This window comes from Carlito syrichta, unplaced genomic scaffold, assembly GCF_000164805.1.
Source record: "Carlito syrichta isolate Samal-C Ts95f unplaced genomic scaffold, Tarsius_syrichta-2.0.1 Scaffold316475, whole genome shotgun sequence".
Classification (NCBI taxonomy): domain Eukaryota; kingdom Metazoa; phylum Chordata; class Mammalia; order Primates; family Tarsiidae; genus Carlito; species Carlito syrichta.
Genome location: NW_007260571.1, coordinates 240877 through 247082, shown reverse-complemented (window position 1 = coordinate 247082; position 6206 = coordinate 240877).

The window sequence follows — 6206 nt, the reverse complement described above, 5'->3', positions numbered from 1 at the left end:
GAAGCCAGGAGTTCAAGACCAGCCTGGGAAACAAAGCAAGGACCTGTCTCTACAAATAATTTTTTTTAAAAATTAGCTGGGGATGGTGGTGTGACCTGTAGTCTCAGTTACTTGGGAGGATGAGGCAAGAGGATGGATTGAGCCGATGTGCTCGAGGCTGCAGTGAGCTATGATTGTGCCACTGTACTTCAGCCTGGGAAAAAGAGGGAGACCCTGTATCTTTAAAAAAAGAAAGAAAGAAAACTATTATATATTTCACATCCTTTATTTGCTATTTGAAAGTCACTGTAGTAAAAAATTACACTAAACAAATCTCATCAAACATACCTGGAGTTAGACGTGTGTGAGGCATCTGTAATCTATTTTAAATAAAGCATGCAAACTTGTAAATATCAAACTTGCTGAACCCTAAATTAAAAATAGACTAAACCACTACTCATCTGATTATAATTTTGATATAATCTTGCCTAAGGAATAGAAATATAACAAATTACCTCTCTAAATTTTTCCAAACTGGAATGAATAGTATTCAAATGAAAAATGAGAATAGGGTCTTTATTATAATAAAGAAAACCCACAGGAAAATCTTTCTTTTTTTGAGTTGGAATTTCACTCTGTCACCCAGACCGGAGTGCCTTGGCACACTCATGGCCAATCCAGCATCGACCTGCTGGGCTCCAGCAATCCTTCTGCCTCAGCCTTCCAAGTAGCCGGAACTACAGGTGGGCACTACCCATTAGTTTTTGTTTTTTGTTTTTAATTATAGAGGTCTCACCAAGTTTTCCGGACTGGTTTTGAACCGGCAGGCTCAGGCAATCCACTCCCCTCAGCCTCTAAAAGTACTGGGATTACAGTAGGCTGAGCCACCAAGTCCGGTCAGAAAATGTTTACAAGTCATTTCAGTCATGGGACTTTATTTAGGTTCAGAAAATTATAGCTTTTCTGTTCATATCTTTTGCCCACTTTGTAATGGGGTTTTTTTTTTCTTTTCAGTACGTTTGAGTCCCTTTTAGATCCTTGATGTTAGGCCTTTGTCAGACATGGAGTTGGCAAAATGACACTTCTCAAAAGAAGACATACGAGCATCCAACAGATACATGAAGAAATGCTCAACCTCACTAGTCATCAAGGAAACGCAAATTAAAACTACACTGAGATACCACCTAACTCCTGTCAGAATGGCCATTATCAATAACTCAAAAAATAACAGATGCTGGAGAGGATGTGGCAAAAAAGGAACACTTCTACACTGTTGGTGGGAGTGCAAACTAGTACACCTCTGTGGAAATCAGTGTGGTGATTCCTAAAAGCTCTAAAAATTGACCTTCCATATGACTCCGCAATCCCCCTGCTGGAAATATACCCTGAAGAACTCAAATAACTCTATCAAAAAGATACCTGCACATGTATGTTTATCGCAGCATTGTTCACAATAGCAAAATCATGGAACCAACCATGCTGTCCATCAAAAGAGGACTGGATTTTTAAAATGTGGTACATATACACAATGGAATATTACGCAGCCATAATAAAGAACAAAATCATGAATTTTGCAGCAACCTGGATGGAATTAGAGTTTATAATACTGAGTGATCTCTCACAGAAACAAAGATCTGAGCATCACATGTTCTCACTCATAAGTGGACCTTGAACAACTACCGTAATACTATAAGAAAAGGATTGCCAGTGGTGGGAAACTATGGGGTGGGGGACAGGGAGGGCAAGGGAGGTGGGATTAACGGTAGTCAATATCTGTCTGGGGAAAGGGGGGCATACCTCATCAACAAGGTATGACAACAATGAATATTTGTATACCTAACCCTTAACTGTACCCCACAATTTTAAAATTAAAAATATATATTAAAATTTTTTAAAAGAAAATTATAGCTTTATTAAATAACATGACAATGTCACCATAACTATATTTTCACATAGCACCATTATTATAATTAAATATTCACATAGCACCATTATTATCATTAAATACATATAGCCCGTGTAGTACCTAAAAAAAAGCAAGATGATTTATTTTGTTAAATATAAGATTTTTGGCCAGCCACAATGGCTTACACTTGTAATCCCAGCACTATGAGACGCCAAGGTGGGAGAATCGCTTGAGCCTAGGTTAGCAACTAGCCTGGGCAACATAGTGATACCCCACATCTACAAAAGTGACAAAACTTAGCCAGGCATCATGGTGCACACCTGTAGTCCCAATTACTCAGGAGGCTGAGGCAAAAGGATTGCCTGAGCCCAAGAGGTCGAGCCTGCAGTGAGCCATGATTATGCCACTGCATTCCACCTTGGGCAACACAGTGAGATCCTGACTCAAAAAGTGAATATATGAAATAAAATTTGAAAATAAGTAAATTAGCCAGGCTCGGTGGCTCAGCCTGTAATGCCACGCCTTTGGGAAGCTGAGGTGAGTGAATTGCCTGAGCCCGTGGGTTCAAGACCCTCCTGGGCAACTTGGTGAGACCTCATCTCTACAATAAATCAAAAATTAGCCGGGCGTGGTAGTGCGCACCTATAGTTCCAGCTACGTGGAAGGCTGAGGCAGAAGGATGGCCGGAACCCAGCAGGTCGAGGCTGTGGTGGCCGGGAGTGGCCACTGCACTCCAGTCTGGGTGACAGAGTGAGACTCCAACTCAAAAAAAAAAAAAAAAAAAGAAAAGAAGTAAATTAAAATATAAGATTCTTATTATAAGGCACTCATTAATCAGTTTTTCCACACGCAATAGAAACTGGTATTATCATCAATTTTCATTGGTATTATTGTGGAGTGAATAACTCTGAATTGTATTTCGCTAAAAAACACTTAAGTACAATTATGTCTCCAAAAAACATATAGTTCATAGCAAATCTGGGCCAAAAGGTTATGATAATGGAATTTAGAATACGCTGCTGTTGCTGGGTGTGGTGGCTCATGTCTGTAGTCCCAGCACTTTGGGAGGCAGGGGCTCAAGACTAACCTTGGCAACTTAGTGAGACCTCATCTTGACAATAAATCAAGAAATTAACCAGGTGTGGTGGTGTGCACCTGTAGTTCTAGCTACTCAAAAGACTGAGGTGGAAGGATCGCTTGAGCTCAGCAGGTTGAGGTTGCTTAGCCATGAGAATGCCAGTGCCCTCCAGCCTGGGAGATACAGTGAGACTCTGACTTGAAATAAACAAACAAACAAAACTTTGCTGCATTTTAGTTGTTCTATATGTACACAAGAATTTCATATAGAAGGAACTATAATTATCACTGTCTTATCCTTTTTCTCTGCAGTTGAGAAAACAAGACTGGGGATGATCAGTATGATGAATGTTTCAAACTTTAAATTTCTAGGAGAATACTATGTAAGAGAAAATGTATAGCAAATATATAAAATGATCTGGATTATAATAATTTCATTCTCTTTAAATGAGAAATGTATCTGGGCATGGTGGTTCACGCCTGTAACCCCAGCACTTTGGGAGGACGAGGCGAGAGGATTGCCTGAGCCCAAGTGTTCAAGACCAGCCTGGGTAACATGGTGAGACCTCGTCTCTACAATAAATCAAAATATTAGCCGGGCATGGTGGCACATGCCTGTAGTTCCAGCTACTTGGAAGACTGAAGTGGAAGGATTACCTGAACCCAGCAGGTTGAGGTTGCAGGGGCCATGAGCATGCCACTGCACTCCAGCCTGGGTGACAGAGTGAAATTCCACCTCAAAAAATAAAAATAAAATAAAATAAAATGAGAAATGTAGCATTCCCACTATTCTGAACTCAAATATACTGGAACACATTAATATATGTTATATTAATGTCTTTTAATGGTGTATTGCATGGGACTTTTATATGAACAATTATTTTTTAAAGATTTGCAGCCCATCAGAAATGCTGGGCATTTAAGACAGTCATTGTCAACATTTTATTTCCTCAATCCCACAATTTCAATAAAAAATTCAGCCCCAAAATAAGTGGAAATGAGGAGTTAAATCAAATACTTGTGAAAAATTCATAATATATTTTCTCTCATGCACTATGGATGGAAATAAATCTCATTTGCCTTAACTTTATTTCTACCTTCCTACTCATAAAACAAGAACTCAATACTTATTAAGCCCCAATAACATGTAAAGTATTGTGCTAGGTACTGCAAGAGATGCCAAAAATAAGGCCGGAGTCCTTGGGGAATATGCCATCTATAGTAGGAGAAATAAATAAGTACTGTATTCAAATTCTAAAGCAAGAATTTAATGCCACAGGACAGTTAAACTAAAGAACTTATGGAAATGTAAAGGAAGGATAAATCATACCATAGAAGAAAACAGAAAATGAAGATTCAACTTTGAAAGTTGAAAGGGCAGAGTGAGAGTGGGAAGCCATTTTTCATCTTGTTCTTAAACCCTGACACAATGATGAGAAAGTAGAAGCTATGCTTTTGGAGAAATGCACACTTTAAGTAAAATTAACTTTGCTGACTTTGTCTTTTCAGAAATCGACTTCCTGGTGCCAGGTATCAGAGGTATCTCATAGTGGCAATCAAGCTTGCCTAAAGTAAAAGGAATTTACAAGGCCTAAGACATCATGCATTGGACAAGGATTGTAAAAGTCATGAAACTTGTAATTACAAAAGTTATAACCGCTCAGAGGGAGAGCAGGTGGGGATTCGATCTTCCAGTAAATTGGACACTATCTATAGGGAAACCAAGGATCCCCCAAAGCTACCTGCTGGGAATGCCTAGGAGATAAGGGGAGGTACACCCTCCAGTAGGTCTAAGGAATGTCGTTTGGGAACGTGCAGGAAAATTAGAATCCTTTTCACACCCTTCTATAGGGGCTATGATAATGTGGGTGAACATTAAAGGGTCTCTGTGTCACAGGTTTGCCATGACATCCACAGGTGGTCGATAGGGAAGTCACGGCAGTCACGGACAACATCTCCAAGAAAAGGATTTAAGCCAGGACTCTGGGGGACTACGACGCCACACTTACCTAGAGTGTAGGCCCCTCCCTGTCTGTAGGGGGGGGTGAACCTTTCTTAAATAAATCTTTTCTTCTCTCACTTCTGTGTGTTGCAATTCTTTGCAATTTACTCGGATCTCTGGGTTGCCAACGCACACCCCCGGCTTGCCAGCTCCGGTGGTGCTGCGCCTCCCCTCCCCTCCACCTCTCTCCATCCACCCTCATCCTGTCCGTACCCTAACAAAAGTGAGACCTGTTCAGGGTAGAATTTCCAGAACAGGGGCTAAGCAAATAAGGAGAAATGAAGTACGGAATGACGACGTTTCAGCAACTTCAAGATATCCAGTCTCTCTAGAGGGAATGGGAGTAGCAGGAGAGAGGAAAAAAGCAACTGATCAGTGCATTCCCCTGAGCTGTTTTGCCAGATGCTGCTGTCTTTACCACATATTCTACTCTGGCAAAAAAAACAAAAAACAAAAAAACAAAAAACTATCACTTATTGACACTTTTCAATGCCCTTTAACCTGTGATCCTAAAACCAGCTCTTCTCAAACTTTCGCATGCATAGAAAACACCTGGGGTTCTGTTAAACTGAAGATTCTGATTCAGGAGGCCTGGGGTAGGGTCTGAGATTCTGCATTTCTAATAACCACTTAAATGCGTGGTTCCCAGCATCACTCGGGGAACCAGACAGACATCAAATGCCAGTTCTCGGCCCCCACCCTGGCCCCGCTGAATCAGAAACACGGGGTGAGGTCCAGCCCTGTTTTAACACCAAGCAGTCAAAGTTCGAGATCCACTCACAAGTCACAGATTTTCAAACGCGATTGCACACTGGTGTCACTTGAGGTTTTAAAAATAGTATCGAGGGCAAATCTCATCCCAAGAATGCTCAGGGTACGTGGTGGGGTCTGGGCAGGGGCCTTTAAAAAGCTCTCCCTGGTGATGCTAACATGCAATGAAACTTGAGAAATCCAGGAGGAAGGTGCGTGAACTTTCCCAGGCTTCATTTTCCTCCTGCGTAAAAGGTGGATAACATCCCGATGGCTCCTGACTTTTCTTCCAGGTGCTGGTATCTCCAGCCAGCGCTTGTTGGGTCTCGAGAGACCGCCTCCGCGCCCCGGGCCGCGAGGCCTCTGTCCGAGAACCCGAGGTCCCCATCGCCGACCGGCCAGAGCATCCGAGACGAGACTCTGCATCCGGCGCTGCATCCGGCGCGGCACCGGCGGCTCCCACGTGGCTCAGCATCCCGCCGGCGTCGGCCC